This window comes from Ailuropoda melanoleuca, chromosome 8, assembly GCF_002007445.2.
Source record: "Ailuropoda melanoleuca isolate Jingjing chromosome 8, ASM200744v2, whole genome shotgun sequence".
In the NCBI taxonomy this organism is placed as follows: Eukaryota; Metazoa; Chordata; class Mammalia; order Carnivora; family Ursidae; genus Ailuropoda; species Ailuropoda melanoleuca.
In genome coordinates this window covers 74,725,443-74,744,151 of record NC_048225.1, presented here as the reverse complement: position 1 = coordinate 74,744,151, position 18,709 = coordinate 74,725,443, and the positions used below count along the sequence as shown (strand labels likewise).

The following is an 18,709-nucleotide window of genomic DNA, read 5'->3' as shown; positions in this document are numbered from 1 at the left end:
CTCAAGTCTCTACTCCATTCTATGGGTGTTCAAAAAAGTCTCTTTCCCTTCGGGATGATTGAAATTCAAATGTGGCCTCAGAAATGTTTTCAGGAAGAAAGCTGAGGGATTGCAGAGCTCACTTTATTTTCCTCGTTTCTTGTAGAGAGTATAGCTCTGTGTCTGAAAAGTGTTGCTTTTTATATTTCTTATACTTTGTCCAGTTTCCTAGTTGTTTATGACAGAAAGACAAGTCAGATACTAGTTATTCTGTCACAGCCAGGAAAGTTGATATTTATATCATTAAAAAATCTTTTTATAGTTTCTAAATTTTCTGCAACAAGCAGGTATTGCTCAGAAAATACATGTAATATTATTGTATGAGTTTCTTATTTGCTTCTGTAACAAGTTGCCACTAACTTAGTGGCTTTAAAAATGTAAATTTATGATTTTGCAGTTCTGTAGGTCAGAAGCTCAACAAGAGTCTCACTGGGCTAATATCAAGATGTTGACAGTGCTGCATTCCTTTTACAGGCTCTAGAAGAGAATCTGTTTTTTTGCCTTCCCAACTTTTAGAGGTTCCTACATTCCTTGATTTATGGCCACTTTCTCCATCTTCAAAGTCAGAGCATAATATCTTCAAATTTGTTTCTGACTCTGACTCTCCTGTACCCCTCTTTTACTAAAAAAGGACTATGCGATTACATGGGGGACCACCTGGTATAACCCAGGATAATCTCCCCAGGTCAAGACTCTTCACTTTATCACCTCTACAAAGTCCCTTTTGCAATGTAAGGTCATAATCTATAGTTCCAAAGATGAAGACATAGACATCTTTGGGGGACCATTATTCTGCCTACCGTAATTATTAATGTACTTGTCATTAGTTATTAAGATAATAAATCATCATTCTCAGAATGTATCATAACAGAAGTTATTCTGTTGACGTAGTCCGCATACACCCACAATGACATTAGGGCATCTGGGTTTTGGTAACATCTTAGCCAATTGTGTTATTCAATTTTAAATTGTGCTATTCATCTTAGCAAATTGTGTTATTCAATTGTGTTATTCAATTTCAATATCAACTATGTGAAGTTGATTTGCTGTTTATGTCATAGTAGATGATGCCTTGTCTACAAGGTAGGTTTATTTACAGACAATTGAGACTTGTCAAATATGGCCTTAAATTCTTTGGTTCCTAGTCTCCTGTTTTCTCTAGCCTACCCCCGATTTCTTATGACATCTCTGAGCATAGCTGTCAGTATTAATTTCTAGAGATACTACCACTCCCTGGGCACCATACTGAAAATTTTATTCTTGAAAGTTGCCAAAACATTTTCCTTTGATGTCTTAGGTCTATAAATGGTACCATGTTTTTCTAAATTTAGGTTTAGAACCAGTGTCACTCTTGCCTAGTTTTTATCCTGATCTTTACTTTCTCCACCTAATCAATTGTCAGATTTTGTAGATTTTTTTTCAAGAAATCTCTCAGAAGATCTCTCACATACTTTGCTTCATTTTAGTTCCCACAACCATCATGGTATTACATTTGTTATTATATTTGAACTATAACAAATGTTTTCTAATGAGTCTCCTTGCTTATTTTCCCCCTCCAAATCACTTTTGCTAGATGACTTTTCCCAAAGATACATTACTATGCAAGTTTTTTTAGATACTCCCCAGTGTCCAGTATAATATAAAAACTCCCACACTTCCATTTTAACAATTTAAATCCTTCATGTCTGAGCTCAAATCCAACTTCCTTTTATTTTGCTTCCCTTGATTATTCCAGCTTTCAGCAGCCTCTCGTCAACATGAAAGGATTTCTACAGCAGTCTTCTATGGAAATCTTCTAGTAATTTATCAAATTACGTCTTGATTTATCTTTATATAATTATATCCTTTTATGTTTACCCTCTGAGTTTTCCAACTGTAGAATCCTTGTTCTATAGGTCTTTGAATGCTTTATAATATCTAATACCTAGCAGTTAATAAATGCTTATTTGTGGGTGAAAGAGAATGGGGTTTAGGGCTACATTTTTTCCAGGTTTTTTTTTGGGGGGGCGGGGGAAGAGAATGAGGGAGGTTTTTAAAATACTTTAAAAAAAAAACCCTTTTATTTTGTCCTTATAACCATTCTGTAGGGTTAAGTTAAGTATCTCCTTTGGAGCAACTATGAAACTTCCATAAAGCAGTTAAATTACTGATGAGCAGAGCCAGGTCTCATTGCTACTACTACGTTCTTTCTATTCTATTCTCCAGCCTCTCAGAATTTGACTCAATATTTCTTATTTTATTTAAAAAATTTTTGGGTCTCCATGCAACCACCTTAGTAACCACACAGACAATGTTAATCATTTTTCTCTAAAACTGACCTCACTTTTTTTGGTTCTCTATTGGCGGAATAACTTCCTATAGCTCATGAATCAAATCTACTTTGTTTTTACAGCAGAACCTACTTCCTTTACTACACTGTCTTGTATTTCCTGCTCTGTATCAGTTCACTCTTCGTACAATATAGAAAATATAAAATATATTTGGATTGTTTTAAAATTGTCCCAGATATCTCTAGGGTTGACTCACTGTTAAACCTCATAGAAACCCTAGTTTGTTTGGCTGAACCCAGGACTGGGATTTGGGGAATTATGATGATTATGGCTCGGCTTATGATCCCAGGCCAAGTATTTCATTTTCTTTGCTTTTGTTGCTCCATCAGCAAAAGGTAAAATCTATTGTGTGTAACCAGAAGGTAGATTGCAAAGGATAGTAAAAATTGCAGGCAGTTTGTGAGTATACGGTTATATATAAAACTAAATATAGCCAACCCAACTGCTTCAGGGGAATAAAGTTTCTAGGTCATTCTCCCAGGGGGCCCAGCAATGAGTACATTTCTCAGGTCCCTTTTCCACACCAAATCATGTAACACATTGTTAAGTGATACATCTGAGATATTTGAATATCTCAATAATATTAATGATGGTGATAATGAAAGTGATGGCTACCATTTGTTGAGCCTTAGAATGTACCAGATTCTGGATCAAACTACAAAATTCCTGTGAGGTCTGTATGCTTATCTCCCTTTTGCAGAAAAACAAAAATAACAAAGGCCCAGTCAGGATAAATGACTTGCTTGGAGCCACAGAATTAGTGAAGGATAATTCCTCATCTCTCTAACCCCAAGCCTGCGCTCATAACCAGCACGCCATGTCATTTCCATAGACCAAGGAATTGGGCAAGCTTAGAAAGCTGTGAAGTGGGAGCTCCTTTTGTTCTTGTGGCAGTTTGACTCATTTTATAGTTCCTAACTTGACTTGTTATGCAAAAGAGATTTTAAGAGAAACTAAGTTAGAAAATAACTGTATGTTTCAGCTTGCTTACAATTTGGTTTAAATATTTGATTCTGTGCTCTCTTTGCTACTTTTGTTTTTCTTCCTTCCTTCCTTCCTTTACTCCTTTTTTCCCTCTTTCCTCCCCCTCCCTCTCCCTCCCTCTTCTCCTCTCCTCTCCTCTCCCCCTCCCCTCCCCTCCCCTCCTCTCCTATTCTTTTCTTTCTTTCTTTCTTTCTTTCTTTCTTTCTTTCTTTCTTTCTTTCTTTCTTGTTGTAATGGCTTTGGGCTTCAACTCTAATACAAGAAAGATTTTATTTATTTATCTATTTATTTATTAAAGATTGTATTTATCTATTTGAGAGAGAGAGAAAGCATGCTCCAGCAGGGGGAGGGGCAGAGGGAGAGGGAGAAGCAGCCTCTCTGCTGAGCAGGGAGACAGACACCAGGCTAGATCCCAGGACTCTGGTACGCTTTGGCTAGATGCTTAACCAGCTGAGCCACCCAAGTGCCCCCCAAGAAGGATTTATTAAATTTTGTCTACTTCTAACACTTATCCTTCAAGTCTCCATTATATTGTGGTGACATTTTGGAAGTGTTCAGGAAAAACTTTTAGCTTTCTTAACATGTCATCTAATTTGAGATAATAACAGTAATACTTTCTATTAATTGAGCAGTTTGTTACTGATATCAGAACTTTGCTCCCGGCAATTGTTCCCTAGCTTTATTGGTATCAATACAGAGTTTAAGGCATTTTAGAAACACAACAGGGCAACTTTCTTTATCTCTTGGTTGTCATGGCTGACAGAATTGGTACAGCTGCACGCAGGACAGATCATCACCCAGAAATATCCATCTCCGTAAGTATTTAAATATTCATCAGCCTCCTCCATTGTTGAGGTGTCAAGGCTTTTGGCCCCCATTAGATATTAGATCCTACAAATCCTTTCGTTCATTCCACAGCTGAACACTGGGCACAGGAATGAACAAAACAGTTAAAAATCCTTAATTTCACGGAGCTTACCCAATGCATATATTTTAGCCATGTTCAATGATCTTTACACACTCCTAGGGTTGGGTAGAATTTTTCTCTGGGCACAGAACTTGGGATTTGGTAAAAACAGTCAGCTTGAGACTTTAGGTTAATTATCATACAAATATTTTTTAGTTTGTTACTCTTTTTGGACTTACTGGTCTAGATATATTTCTCCTTGGATAATTTTGGTTCACCTGCATTTTTCATTTTGCCTTTTATTTTCTTCAATAACTTCAGCATCCCATCACTAATTCCTTCCATTTCCCATGCTTTAATATTCTCAAGAGTCCTATTAGGCTTCATTTTATCAACGACAATATTAAGACTCAAAGAAATTAAATAATGCCCTCGAGCCCACACAGCTAGTCAGTGGTAGATATGAGATTTTGGTTCAGATGCCTGGTTCCAAAAGTTGTATTACCAAACACAGTTTTATTATTCCACACTAAAAAATATCTTCCGTGCATTTGCCATTAAGTATTTAATCACATGTAACTCTGACTTCTCTGAGATATTCCCTGACTCCTGGCACAGTCCAAACTCTAGTGTGTAACACATGAATGATAGAAGCCTATATTATTCCTCATGCTATTTTCAGCTTATGATGGTCCTGATCCATTGCAAGATTAAGTGTTTCTGATACCATTTAGTTACAAAAGGGAAATCATTCATTTTCATTGAGAAATTCTTTGGTCTTCTTTCCAACCCTTCCTACTCTGCACCACTCCTTCCAATCAGGCAGCAGAAACCTTGCTCTATATATATCCCCAAAACTTTCGAATGAAATTTTTCAATTTTTGAACAAAAGCACTACCTCTTTTGATTGTTGTTTAGAAATTACATATTTTTCCATACTACCTGAGTTGAGGGTAGTGAAATTTGAAAGGGGCCCTATGGAAACAAAATGGGTCCTCTTTGGAGAGATATATGGAGCCAAAGCACATGGGAACAGTCCATGGTTAGAAGCATGACACCCAAGCCCAGTTACAGAACCACAAAAACAGAGTGGGCAACAGTGTGGTACAGTGGAAAGAGCACTATGGAGATTCAGGCTACCTGTTTTACTTTAGCAAAGTGACCCAGTTTTTCTGGGCCTGAGTTTCTTAATTTATGGAATTAAGTGTATTACACTAACAGCGATGAAACTTCACAATTACAAGGAGATTCTTTAAAAAAAAAAAAACACAGATTACCAGTCCCCACTCAGAGATTCTGGTTTAGAAGGTCAAAAATTAGATTGGAAATCTCTGTATTTGAACCAGTTGCCCAAGTGATTCTATTGCAGTCTTTGAAAAGAGATTGTATGGGAAACATACAATATTCTGTGCTTCACTGGTTCAATGGACTTTTTCTGTAACTCCATTAAACCTATTTTTCCCCCTGCAACTTCCTCATCACAAGAAGGGCAATGCTGGTACCCCAGCTGCAAGCCTCTCCTTCAGGATTCTTGCTGCAGCCAGCAGTGTCCTTGGAGTCTAGTTCAAAGCTGAAGAGAATGCACTATGGAGCCGGGAGCCATTGGTGGAGGGGCTGGCCTGAAGGAAGTGAAGTGTTTCAGCCAGAATGTACTGACGCACGACCAGGAAACCACAAGACTGGTGAAAACCTTTCCAAGCCTGAGCCCTATGATCAAAAGAGGTACAGGAAGCAGCTCTGCCAAGAGTCCTTTCTGCTGCTGGCTGCAACCCTGAGCTTCTGAGGCCCTCTGAGCCAACTCCCTGAGCAGATGCTGTCACCCAAGGAGCCATTACTAAAGTTTTTTTGTTTTGTTTTGTTTTGTTTTTTTGCTTTGTTCTGAGGTGGCCCCACTAGTGGGTGGGAGTGAGTTGCAGTCTCTTTTTCTCTTTCTTGCTTCTTTCTTTTGGCAAAGGTGACCATCTGATTGTTCACTCTGATTTTGCAGAAGCCATAGATTACTGGCTTTTTAACCTTTGGCAGATGACTGTTGTTTGGTGCTGAGAGCCTGTATACCAAAACTAAATCCTCAAACTCTTACGGATACCTAGATCAGCAAATATCAATAGCCTGGACTTCAACGGGAGTGAACTTCCTTTATTTATTGCATCATAACCATTCCCCCTTCTCCTAGGCTTGTTTTGTGTGTGTGTGTGTGTGTGTGTGTGTGTGTGTGTGTGAGAAAGAGAGAGAGAGAAAGTATTCCTTATAAGCATACACTTAACTGGAAATTGCATTCAGATCCTTGTCACAGATATAGATCATGTCTAGGTTCAAGGTTAAAGTAATTCTGTTCCTGTGAATTCTTTTTCTATCCATGGCCAGAGTAACTACCAGTTGCCATGTAATAAATCACATCACCATATAGCAGATCCAATTAATAGTTGAGACCTGCAAAATAACGGAACCATGTCCCGAGAGCTAAATGGCAGACAAACCGGACTGACCATGAGCATTTCAAATTGATTGCTTAGTAGTGGGGTATTTTTCCTGGAAACACAACAGAATAAATCTGAACTATTGATTCTGTCATGGGTACAGGCTCCCATGTAGAGGAAAATAACGCAAGTGTGATGAATTTTTCATTTGGCCTTTTGCTTGCTTTCTTGTTTTTTGCCTTGCATTGCATGCCTACATTTTTATCCTGTAGACCCATACTAAATGATCAATGATATTACCCATGTGGTGTAAAAGCTACAGTTTTAATCCATTTGTTACCAAAACGTCAGCAGGTATGGGGTAGCCAATAGCTTTTGTGGGATGATGACTGGATCTTAGCTTAGGTTTCAGTCATTTTAGGAAACATGAAAAATGCAGTAACAAGAGGCCATACACTGTCTGCAAAGACACCAGGGGACTATACACACAACTATACACACAAACTGAGCAGTGACAATCAAGTGTTTTCTTAGTATTCCTCCCCCGATGCTGACTGCACACACGATACGCTGCAGTACATTCTGAGACATGCCTTTTTTGGGGGAAGCACTAACTTTGTATACTGCTGACACCAAAAATTTGAAAATAAAACTTTTTTTTCCCCGTTCTCTCTCTCTCCCTCCTCCACTTTTGGCTCAGCTTATCCTACCAAAACACACTTCATAAGACTTCTTCATCGAAAGAATGTTTCAAAAATATAATATTTCCATCTGTTATTTCAATAATACATGCTCTGGGACTCTCTTATGAACCATTTTCCTTTCTTTGCTCTCATTTAGATGTATAAATATTTGATTCAAAAGCCCTGAGGAATAGTCAGCCAATCAGGTCACAGAACTGTGAACATTCCTAACCCTATAATTTTGTCTGTAGCAGGCGCCTCCTGGTGTGGAACTAACTGCTAAGGGATTATAGCAATGTAATCCTCAGACTGTTCCATCTCAAGGTTACTCTCAAGTGGAGAGAAGGAAGCAGTTTTAATTCTGATAAAATAAACTTTATTTTGTAACTTTATTATTTGTTTTTCTTTCTCTTTTCAACACTTCATAATAGACGTGTCTGGTAATTTCAAGTGAGCCTCCCTGGTTGAGGCGCCCTTGGCCACCCCATATTCCTGTAGCTTTTTAAAGAGATAGCGACACAACACTTGGCCCTGTCGCTCCAAAGTGCAGAACTCGGAGTTTTTTTCTCCCTCGTATGAACGGTATGCTGACTTTCATTAAATATATGGTGTTTTACCTATGGGTGGCAACAAAAGTTGCATAAGCCTTGTCGTGCCACAGCTATGTTGGGAATGTCATAGCTTCTGAAAATTGTAAGTTACTTTTCTATTTGTTAGACTTTTCCCACAAAAGCTCTACTTCAGCAATTACTGAATCACTTACGGTTGCAACATGAATTTCACGGGAACTCCCTCTTTGTTATAAACTCAAACATGTTGCTAGGAATAATAGATCTTTGTGGATGAAATTTAATATATTTTGAATCAAGCACAAAGAGATTCTTTGCTATGTGTGAAGAATAAAATAAAAATTCCTTTTATAAATTTTATGACTGGATGATGGGTGGGGAAAAGTATTTTCCAGGATACAAATATTTTTCTGTTTCTTCTTTGTTTTTTTTTAATTTAAATTCAATTAGCCAACATATAGTACATCATTAGTTTTTGATGTAATGTTCAATGAGTTCTTGTTTCTTCTTAAATTAAAAAACCCCACAGTTACAGATACACACATAAAATTAAGCCTAATTATTAGCACGTAAATAGTCCAATCTTTCTGGAGACAAGAGGACAAAAATGTGGAAACACTTTAAAATGTCTACAACTTTGACCAAGAAATTATGCTTTTAGAAGTCGACTCAGGAAAAACTCCAGAAATCATGACACAAAAGTATACATCCAAAGATGTTTATCGCTGCATTGTTTGAAAGAGTGGACTATGTGAATGGTTTACATTTAAAAGTTCATTAACAGTCTAAGAAATCACATATATTTAATGTTGCTTTAAAAAGATCTTTTTCTAAGTATTATTCCTAAGTATTAATATAAAGGTTGTCATTGTTAAGTGTTAAAGAGTTAAACACTATCTAACAGTGTTCAGTTCAATCTAGATATGGTAGATATTAGGATGATAATCTTTAGAGGAATAGTTAACTTTCACTTCCAGCCATGACACAATAGTTTGTATCTGATCAACATGCCAACAATAGGGGCACCCGGGTGGTGCAGTCGTTAAGCGTCTGCCTTCAGCTCAGGGCGTGATCCTGGCGTTCTGANAGGAATAGTTAACTTTCACTTCCAGCCATGACACAATAGTTTGTATCTGATCAACATGCCAACAATAGGGGCGCCCGGGTGGTGCAGTCGTTAAGCGTCTGCCTTCAGCTCAGGGCGTGATCCCGGCGTTCTGGGACCGAGCCCCACATCAGGCTTCTCCACTAGGAGCCTGCTTCCTCTTCCACTCCCCCTGCTTGTGTTCCCTCTCTCGCAGGCTGTCTCTCTCTAATAAATAAATAAAATCTTTAAAAAAAAATGTCAACAATAATTTGAATGGTGGATAAATTTTAAAAATTTTGAATGCACTGGTGAACCATAAGGCAGCTAGAAATTGAGGGCTGAAGATCTTAAAAATAATAGAAGAAAGATGAACCTAACATTTGGTGGTCTTCCCCCATTAAGATATTTCCCAATTTAGAAGCAGCCAAGAAAATAAGAAACTGAGGGCAGTTTTTGCAGATTTATGGAACTGAAGGGACAAAAATTAGATATTGGAGTCTGTGAAGGTGTTAAGGATCTGATAAATAACCAAGCTTTCATTTGGGACCTCTAAAGGGCTACAAACCAGGAGGAAAAATGAACAGAATCAGCTCTTGCAGAGACTAAAACTCTAAAGTCAGTTTAATCCCAGATTAGAATAAAGTGATCTGCTTAAGCTAATGGTCCACCAAAAGCAAAGTAAATGCTGTGTGCAGGGAGATAACATCATTAAAAGCTTTAAACTCTCTAAAATATTGTATACGCAACCATAGTATTTCATGAAATATTATCAGACATCCCAGTAGGCAAGACCAAATGAGCAAAAGTACAGAGGAAAAAAGACACTCGGGGGAAAAAAAAAGGACCTATAGGAAAAATATTTATTAGTGTTATCAGACATGGACTTTTAAATTGCTATGATTAATATTTTCGAGAAAATAGAGGATAAGGTGAAAAATTTCAGCCAAGAACTGGAGTCTATAAATTGAATCAGTATTTTAAAGTAAAAAGACAATAACTGAATTTTAAAAACAAATAGATGAATTTAAGAGCAGATTATACATAACTAAAAAAGAATGAGTAAATTGGAAGATAAGTGAGTAAAACAATCCAGGATAAAATATAAAAGAAGAAAGGAAAATACAGAATATAAGAGTCATAAACCGTTGTAAGAAAGTCTAATAAGTGTGTTATTGCAGTCTTAGATAAGGAGAAAGAAAGAGTGGAGTAGAAGCAATATTTGAAGAGATAATGGTTGTTAATTTTCCCAAGCTGCTGAAAAACATCAAGCCATAGATTAAAGAAATACTATGAATTCCAGGTAGGAAAATGTGAAGAAAGTCACATAAGGGAAAATCATAATAAAACTACTGGAAGCCAAAAAAGAAGAAAAATCTTAAAAGCAACCAGATAAAAGATTTTGATTTCAAAGAAGAAATAATAACTTCTCAGTAGAGATGATGGAAGGCTGTAGTGGAAATCGTAGTCAAATAGTTGAGAGAAAAGAATTTCCTACCACAAATTCTGTACCTGGTAAAATTATCTTTTAAAATTGAGGTAAAATAAAGACATTTGGATTTAAAGGCTCAGATGCAGTTTTGAGTATATATGATACATCTGGAGAATTCATTTATTATGAATTTAATAATCGTAAGTAAGAACTAGAGCTTAGAACAGGATCAAGAACCAATGGTGATGGTTAAAATGAAAAATTCTGTCCATCAAGAGTCACCATTAAGAAAGTGAAAAGAGAGGGTCACCAGGGTGGCTCAGTTGGTCAAGCATCTGCCTTCAGCTCAGGTCATCATCTCATGGTCCCGGGATTGAGCCCTATGTCAGGCTCCCCGCTCAGAAGAGAGCCTGCTTCTCCCTCTCCCTTTGCTCCTCCTTCTCCCCATCCTCCCCCTCCCCCCCAGCTTGTGCTCTCCCTCTTTCTCAAATAAATAAATAAAATCTATTAAAAAAAGAAAGTGAAAAGACAAATAACAAAGAGTAAAACAATATTTGCAATACATGTATCTCTCAAAAGACTCATACCCAGAATATATAATGAATACCTACAAATTAATGAGACAGAAAACCTAATTAAATATGGGCAAAAGGTTTGAGCAGACATGTCAAAAAGAGATTCAAATGGTTAGTAAACAAATCAAAAGGTGCTCAAAATTAATAGTCCTTCAGGGAAATCCAAGTTAGAACCTCAATATTAGCCTACTACATGGCCACCAGAATGTATTGGCAAAGAAAACTGAAACTCATACAATGCTGGTGGGTGTGTAAATTGGTATAAGAAAGTTAGAAAACTGTTTGATACTATGTATTAAAGATGGACATATGTATATCCTATGACCTTGCAATTCCACCGCTAGGTTTATACCACTAGAAGTTCATATATGTGGTGACCAAAAGACATGTACAAAATGTTTTAGTAGAACTATTCAAGCCAAAATTTAAAATAAGCCAAATATCCATCAATAACAGAATGGAAAGTAAGCTGTGTTCTATGTATGTTATAAAGTACGAAATTGCAATGACAATAATCAAACTACATGCATCAACATGGGTGAATCTCATTCAACATTATGCTGAGTGAAAGAAGCAAGACCCAGAAGAGTATATATTGAAGAAGGATATAAATTTCAAAAACAAGCCAAAAATACATATCATGGTGGGACGATAAAGTAACTGGAAAGAAATACAAGGGGGCTTTTTGGGGTTGTGATTGTTTCTTGTGTCTGATCTGGCTCCCCATTACATAGGTGTGTTTATTTTAAGAATATTCTTTAAGTAATAATGATTCACGTATACTTCAATAAAGGGAGGGGAAAACACTCTAGAGGAGTTTCATTCAAGATATGGGGAAAATACATTTTTTTTCCCAGTAAAGGAATGAGAAAGGAGTACAGAAATAGCTCATTGAGTTTGACTTCCTTAAAAGGGACTTTTTAATAATATGAAGCATACTCCATGGAATTTTGGGATTTTTAAAAAATCGAAGCCTAAGGATTATAACCTTTTTCAATCTTTCTATAATTAGCATTCAATCATGACTTCCAATTCTTGAGGCTGTTAAGCATGAATACTTTTCTTAAATGAGATATTCATCTTGACTAATGAAGAAAAATTCAGCCATTTACATATGGCCCATTGTAGACTGTGATTTAGAGCAAGGGAGAGTCTCAAGGATGGATCCTTGTTTGATAAATGAGGTAGTTATTTAACACTACATCTTTCTCATGATGCATATACCCAGAGGGAAAAGATGCAGGTGGTAGGTAGACATTAAACTTTCTCAGAAACTCACCAAGTTGAAAACTCTGAATAGAAACCTTGGGAAACTCTGGTTTACTGTGAGAATGAAGGGGGTCAGTGAGATAAACCTCTAGAAAGAGACCCTGGGGGGGAAGCTGAACTCAAAGTAATCCATTCCTAGGAGACCTATTCAGATAACAGTCAGTCTATAGCAGACCATTTCCCCCACCTCCCTTTTTTGCTTTGAACATGTATGTAAAAGCTAGGAAACTGTTTCAGTTGACAAATTGCTGCTTAGAGCATAATTTAAAACAAAACGATTTTGTTTTATCTACAGGTTTCTATCTAAAGCCAAGAAGCAAGGTGACCAACACTGGAAGGCCTCTACACTGTAGCTATGGCACTTCTCCAAAGCAGAGTGAGTCTCCAATGGGATGCAAGACAGAATTTCTTAATTGTTTTTTCAGTGACTCTTGTATATTCTTATAAGCTGACATAGTCAAATGCTTGTTTTTCAGTTACAAATTATTATGATGCACCACAAATGTTTTAATCTCAACAATGGTCTTTAATAAATCTGGTGTGGGTTTTATCTTTGCAAAAAGAAATTTTACAAATAGAGCTATCAATATTTTTGAAGCAATTTGTACTTTCTCTTGAATTTTTGCCATCTTTTAATATGATGGCAAAAAAAAAATTCCTTCAGGGAATGAGAGCAAAGGAAAATAAGATTGCTTTGGATTTACCTTTACACTTTTGCCAGTAGACATGAAATCAGTGTGACAACTCAAAGGGAATGATGCCTTTCTGATACTTGTTTCCTTGCTGCTCTTCATGTGACCTCTGGGTCAGTTTCATAGGACTTTCAGCATCTTCAGAGTAATTAATATATTTCTGGAGCCATCCTGAGAACCAACAGTTGTCAGGAGTCACTAACAGAATTACTCCATCTTCTTTCTTAATAAACATGAATTCCAGGGGTTCAAGAAAGCTTGAATTGTGGGAAATTTGATAGCCTTTGAAATGAAAGTGGCATCTTGGAAGTGAGTGATGCACTATCTCTTACCTGGTTCAAAGGAGTGGATTTTGATAAAGTCTTTATATAAGTAAAAATTCTTCCTTCATTTCAACAATTTTATAATTCCCTTGAAATTGGGACTCTCTTACCCATGATTCAACAACACAGGCCACATTCTTACTAGACTGTGAAGTTATTTTGTTGTCGTTGTTGTTGTTTGGAAAAAGCTTTCTGTCCCTCCTTTACTGTTAAAAACTTTGTTCCTCTGAAACCAGTAATACATTATATGTTAATTAATTGAATTTAAATTTTAAAAAGTTTAAAAAAATAAAACCTGATCCTGACATTTAATGAAGCAGTTTATTTAACTGCTCTGAACCTCAGTTTCCCTTCCATAGAAAGAGGATAATGATATTTATGTGGCAGAATCATGTGAGGAGTAAACAACATGATGTATTTAAAATTGTCAGCCCAGTGGCTGTCACATAATAGGTGCTCAGTAAATAGGAGTTACCTATTTTTTAATTACATGGATTCTTTTTAAATGATTCTTTGATGATTGTTTAGAGTATGTTGTCCAATAAGGTAGCCAGTAGTCACATATGGCTGTTGAGCACGTGAAATGTAACTCATCAGAACTGGGATGTGCTGTGTTAAATACGTAACAGGTTTCGAAGACTTAGTATGATCTAAGGAACATAAAATATTCCATTAATACATATATATATTAAATACATATTTAAATGATAACATTTTGCATATGTTAGGATAAATAAAATATATTCCTAAGGGGGGAAAAAAACTTTGTCCCCTGACTACAGGGTTGAAAAGTGGGTAGGTATCTCAGGTCTCCATCCAATCATCTCAGTGATTGAATCAAGGGTGAGCATGTGATCCAAGAAAGGCCAATTATAATCTTTTCCTAGGATTAATATATTTTCTGAGGTTTCCAAGACAGGTGGATATGAAGCTAGGGCTGCTAGCAGGTATGTGGAGAGAGTGTCCTCACTGAAAAGCCAAGTAGAGGCAATCGTCATACAGAGACAGAAGGACTTTTGTGTCTTTGAATCTCTGGCTGAAGACCCCAAGGCTGATTCTTGTATGTCTTCTTTCAGGTCTATGAATTGCTCAAATATGCTCCAGAGTTTTGTAAATGAAGGGATTCTCTTTTTGCACAAGCCAGTTGCAGTTGGTTTCTGTCGCTAGCAATCAAAAAAGTCCTAATGAATAAAAGGACATTATCAAGAGTAATAGGAGGGCCAAGAACTGCCAATTGCTCTCTTGGAGCTATTTATTTCCATCATGTTATCCAGATATATGCTCTCCTTTGTATGGGCTCTTGGTGATTGGACATTAAATAGCTGCTGTGTATGTAGTGATAATTTCCAAATAGTGCAGGCACCTTCTCCAAGGGCAATGCTTCTCAAATTTCAGTGTGCTCTCAGGAGTTAGATTTGCTTCCCCACCCCTTACTCCCCCACCAAGTATCTTTCTGCTGTCTAATAGTTTAATACCATAATGTTTTTCTATAGATTTAGGGGTTTCTCTGGATTAAATTTTTATTTACCAGTTTCACAGGTGTTTCTATGATTACAAAAGTAATACATTTTCTTTGTAAAATGTCCATAGTTTACTGAAAAGCATAAAATAAATCCCTTGTAATTCTATCATTCAGAGATAAAACTGGTAATATTTTGGTGTGTAGCCTTTCATACTTTCTTTATGCACACACACAAACATATGCATATTACAAAAAATTGAATCATAGTGTAATAATGCAATTTTCACTTGATCATTTTTCTAAATCAAAACTATCATCTTCATGAATAGTCTCATTGAATTCTATTCTATGGATATTGCCAGATATCATAAACTTGTACCGATTTTTTTTAACTTTTGACCCCCTTCACTCGTTTCTCCCACCCCTCACCCTCTACCTCCGGCAACAGCAATCTGTTCTTTGTATCTATGAGCTTTTTTATTGTTTATTTTTTAGATTACGCATATAAAGGAGACCATATGGTATTTGTCTTTCTCTATTTCATGTAGCATAATGCTCTTGAGGTCCCTCCATGTTGTTACAAATGGCAAGATTTCCTCTTTTATGACTGAATAATATCCCATTGTATAAATATACTGCATCTTCTTTATCCATTCATCCATCAATGGACACTTAGGTGTTTCCATATCTTAACTATTGTAAACAATGTTGTAACGAGAATGGGGATGCATATATCTTTTCAAATTAGTGTTTTGTTTTCTTTGGGTAAATACCCCAAAGTGGAATTGTTGGGTCATATGATAGTTCTATTTTTAAATTTTTTTTTATTTTAATGTTTTTTTATTATATTATGTTAGTCACCATACAGTACATCCCTGGTTTCTGATGTAAATCGACGATTCATTAGTTGCGTATACACCCAGGGCACCATGCAATATGTGCCCTCCTTACTACCCATCACCAGTCTATCTCATTCCCCCACCCCCCTCCCCTCTGAACCCCTCAGTTTGTTTCCCAGAGTCATAGTCTCTCATGCTTCATTCCCCCTTCTGATTACCCCCCCTTTCTTTATCCCTTCCTTCCCCTACCGATCTTCCTAGTTCTTATGTTCCATAGATGAGAGAAACCATATGATAATTGTCTTTCTCTGCTTGACTTATTTCACTTAGCATTATCTCCTCCAGTGCCGTCCATGTTGCAGCAAATGTTGAGAATTCGTTCTTTCTGATAGCTGAGTAATATTCCATTGTATATATGGACCACAGCTTCTTAATCCAGTCATCTGTTGAAGGGCATCTCGGCTCCTTCCATGATTTGGCTATTGTGGACAATGCAGCTATGAACATTGGGGTGCATATGGCCCTTCTCTTTACTACGTCTGTATCTTTGGGGTAAACACCCAGTAGTGCAATGGCTGGGTCATAGGGTAGTTCAATTTTTAACTTTTTAAGGGACCTCCACACTGTTTTCCAGAGTGGCTGTACCAACTTGCATTCCCACCAACAATGTAGGAGGGATCCCCTTTCTCCACATCCTCTCCAACAATTGTTGTTTCTTGCCTTGTCTATCTTTGCCATTCTAACTGGCGTAAGGTGGTATCTCAGTGTGGTTTTGATTTGAATTTCCCTGATGGCTAATGATTTTGAACATTTTTTCATGTGTCTGTTAGCCATTTGTATGTCTTCATTGGAAAAGTGTCTGTTCATATCTTCTGCCCATTTTATGATTTGTTTATTTGTTTCTCGTGTATTGAGTTTGAGAAGTTCTTTGTAGATCTTGGATACCAGTCCTTTATCTGTGGTGTCCTTTGCAAATATATTCTCCCATTCCGTGGGCTGTCTCTTAGTTTTTTTGACTGTTTCCTTGGCTGTGCAGAAGCTCTTTATCCTGATAAAGTCCCATAAGTTCATTTTATCTTTTATTTCTCTTGCCTTTGGAGATGTGTCGTGAAAAAGGTTGCTCTGGCCGATGTCATAGAAGTTGTTGCCTATGTTCTCCTCTAGGATTTTGATGGATTCCTGTCTCACATCGAGGTCTTTCATCCATTTGGAGTTTATCTTTGTGTATGGTGTGAGAGAGTGGTCAAGTTTCATTCTTTTGCGTGTAGCTGTCCAATTTTCCCAGCACCATTTATTGAAGAGGAGACTCTCTTTTTTTCCACTGGATTTTTTTTCTGCTTTATCAAAGATTAGTTGCCCAAAGAGCCGAGGGTCCATTTCTGGGTTCTCTGTTCTGTTCCATTGGTATGTGTTTGTTTTTGTGCCAGTACCATGCTGTCTTAGTGATCACAGNCTTTGTGATCACAGCCTTTGTAGTACAGCTCGAAATCCGGCATTGTGATGCCCCCAGCTTTGTTTTTCCTTTTCAACAGTTCCTTGGCAATTTGGGGCCTTTTCTGGTTCCAATAAATTTGTATTTTTAAATTTTTGAGGGACCTTCACAGTGTTTTACATAGTAGTTGCACCAATTTGCATTCCCACCAACAGTGAACAAGAGTTCCTTTCTCTCCACATCCTCACCACTTGTCTTTTTCATAATAACCATTCTAAAAGATGTGATGTGATATCTTGTTGTGGCTTTGATGTACACTTCCTTGATGATTGATGATGTTGAGCATCTTTTTATGTACCTGTTGACCATCTCTATGTCTTCTCTGGGAAAATGTCTATTTAGACCTGCTCATTTTTTAATTGGATTTTTTCTTTCACTATTGAGTTGTATGAGTTCTTTATATATTTTGGATATTAGCCCCTTACTAGATATATGATTTGCAAATATCCCCCCCTACTTGGTACGTTGCTTTTTCATTTTGTTGATGGTCCCCCCTGCTGTACAGTGCTTTTAATATCAAATGTGACAAGATATATACATCCTGTTCTTGATTAGCACAAAGAAAATAGTCACATCTGCTTTATTCTAGATGCTGTGTTAGGCAGGAGTCTGATGAATTTTAAAATGATTTCAGATTTCAAGTTACTTTTAGTCAGAGGTTTCTTTTGTAAAAAGAATATATACTGAATTTATTATTAATTTAAGTAAGAATGACTGATACAAAGTGAGTAATTTGGAAATGAAGGAAGGGACAATAATGATAGGCTGTGGAAACTAAAGATTTGTGGAGTTTGAGCCGAGTCCTGAAGAACAGAAATACTCGGTTTATGCAGAAGGTGCAGGGGTTTCAGAAGAAACAGTGACAAAGACTCTATAAAGAAAGAATGGTACTTCCTGGTATTCTTTTAAATGATAATTATACCCAAGGTTTAGACCAGAAAAAAAAAGAAAGAAAGAAAAAAAGAAAGAAAGAAAAAAAGAAAGAAAGCAAAAAAGAAAGAATGTAGGTCTGTGTGCCTGGAGTGGAAGCTTGATGAAGAAAACAATCCTATACCATTAACCATTTGATCCTGTTTCGTCTCTTTACTGATCATCCTTTCCAGTTGTGATTTCTAAATGGATTTGGGTGTGAGAGTGAGAAGAGAGAGCTAACCATCCCATCTGGAGTTCTCCTTGACACATGGTCCCTAAAAGCATTTTGTATGCTCCTTTTCTCTGTTGCATCCATGGGCTTCCCTTCTGATCATTCATCAAAGTAAGGGGCCATCTGCTCTGTGCTCTGTCTGCTCCATGAATGAAACGAAGGCATGTGTTACGTGGCTCTATTCCAGTTTCCCCTACTTTACATCTGCTGTGCCCCTTTGAACAGCCCATGGGGCATAACTGATGTCTCACCTTCCTACAAGGTGCATGACCCTTTTGCTTCCAGTCCTATTTTACTTTGAAAAATACCTGCACCTCATGCTGTTCAGGTGTTATTGTAGAAACCCTTACTATACACCAAACTGCTAGTTGTTTACATTTCTTTGGCAGTAACCCATTTTACCAGTGAAAGGTACTAAAACCTTTCATTAAAGGAAATTCAACATTTCAACCAATTCTTCTATTACAG

General features: G+C 37.0%; 1 long non-coding RNA gene across 1 annotated transcript in view; it reads left to right on the top strand.

The window, feature by feature from the left end:
* Window positions 1-12,770, top strand: part of LOC117803407 — a 76,661-nt gene extending 63,891 nt beyond the window's left edge. Inside the window, exon 4 of the long non-coding RNA XR_004627242.1 lies at window positions 12,585-12,770. This is a non-coding gene — a long non-coding RNA (uncharacterized LOC117803407). The remainder of the gene's footprint in view (window positions 1-12,584) is intronic.
* The last annotated feature ends 5,939 nt before the right edge of the window (window positions 12,771-18,709 follow it).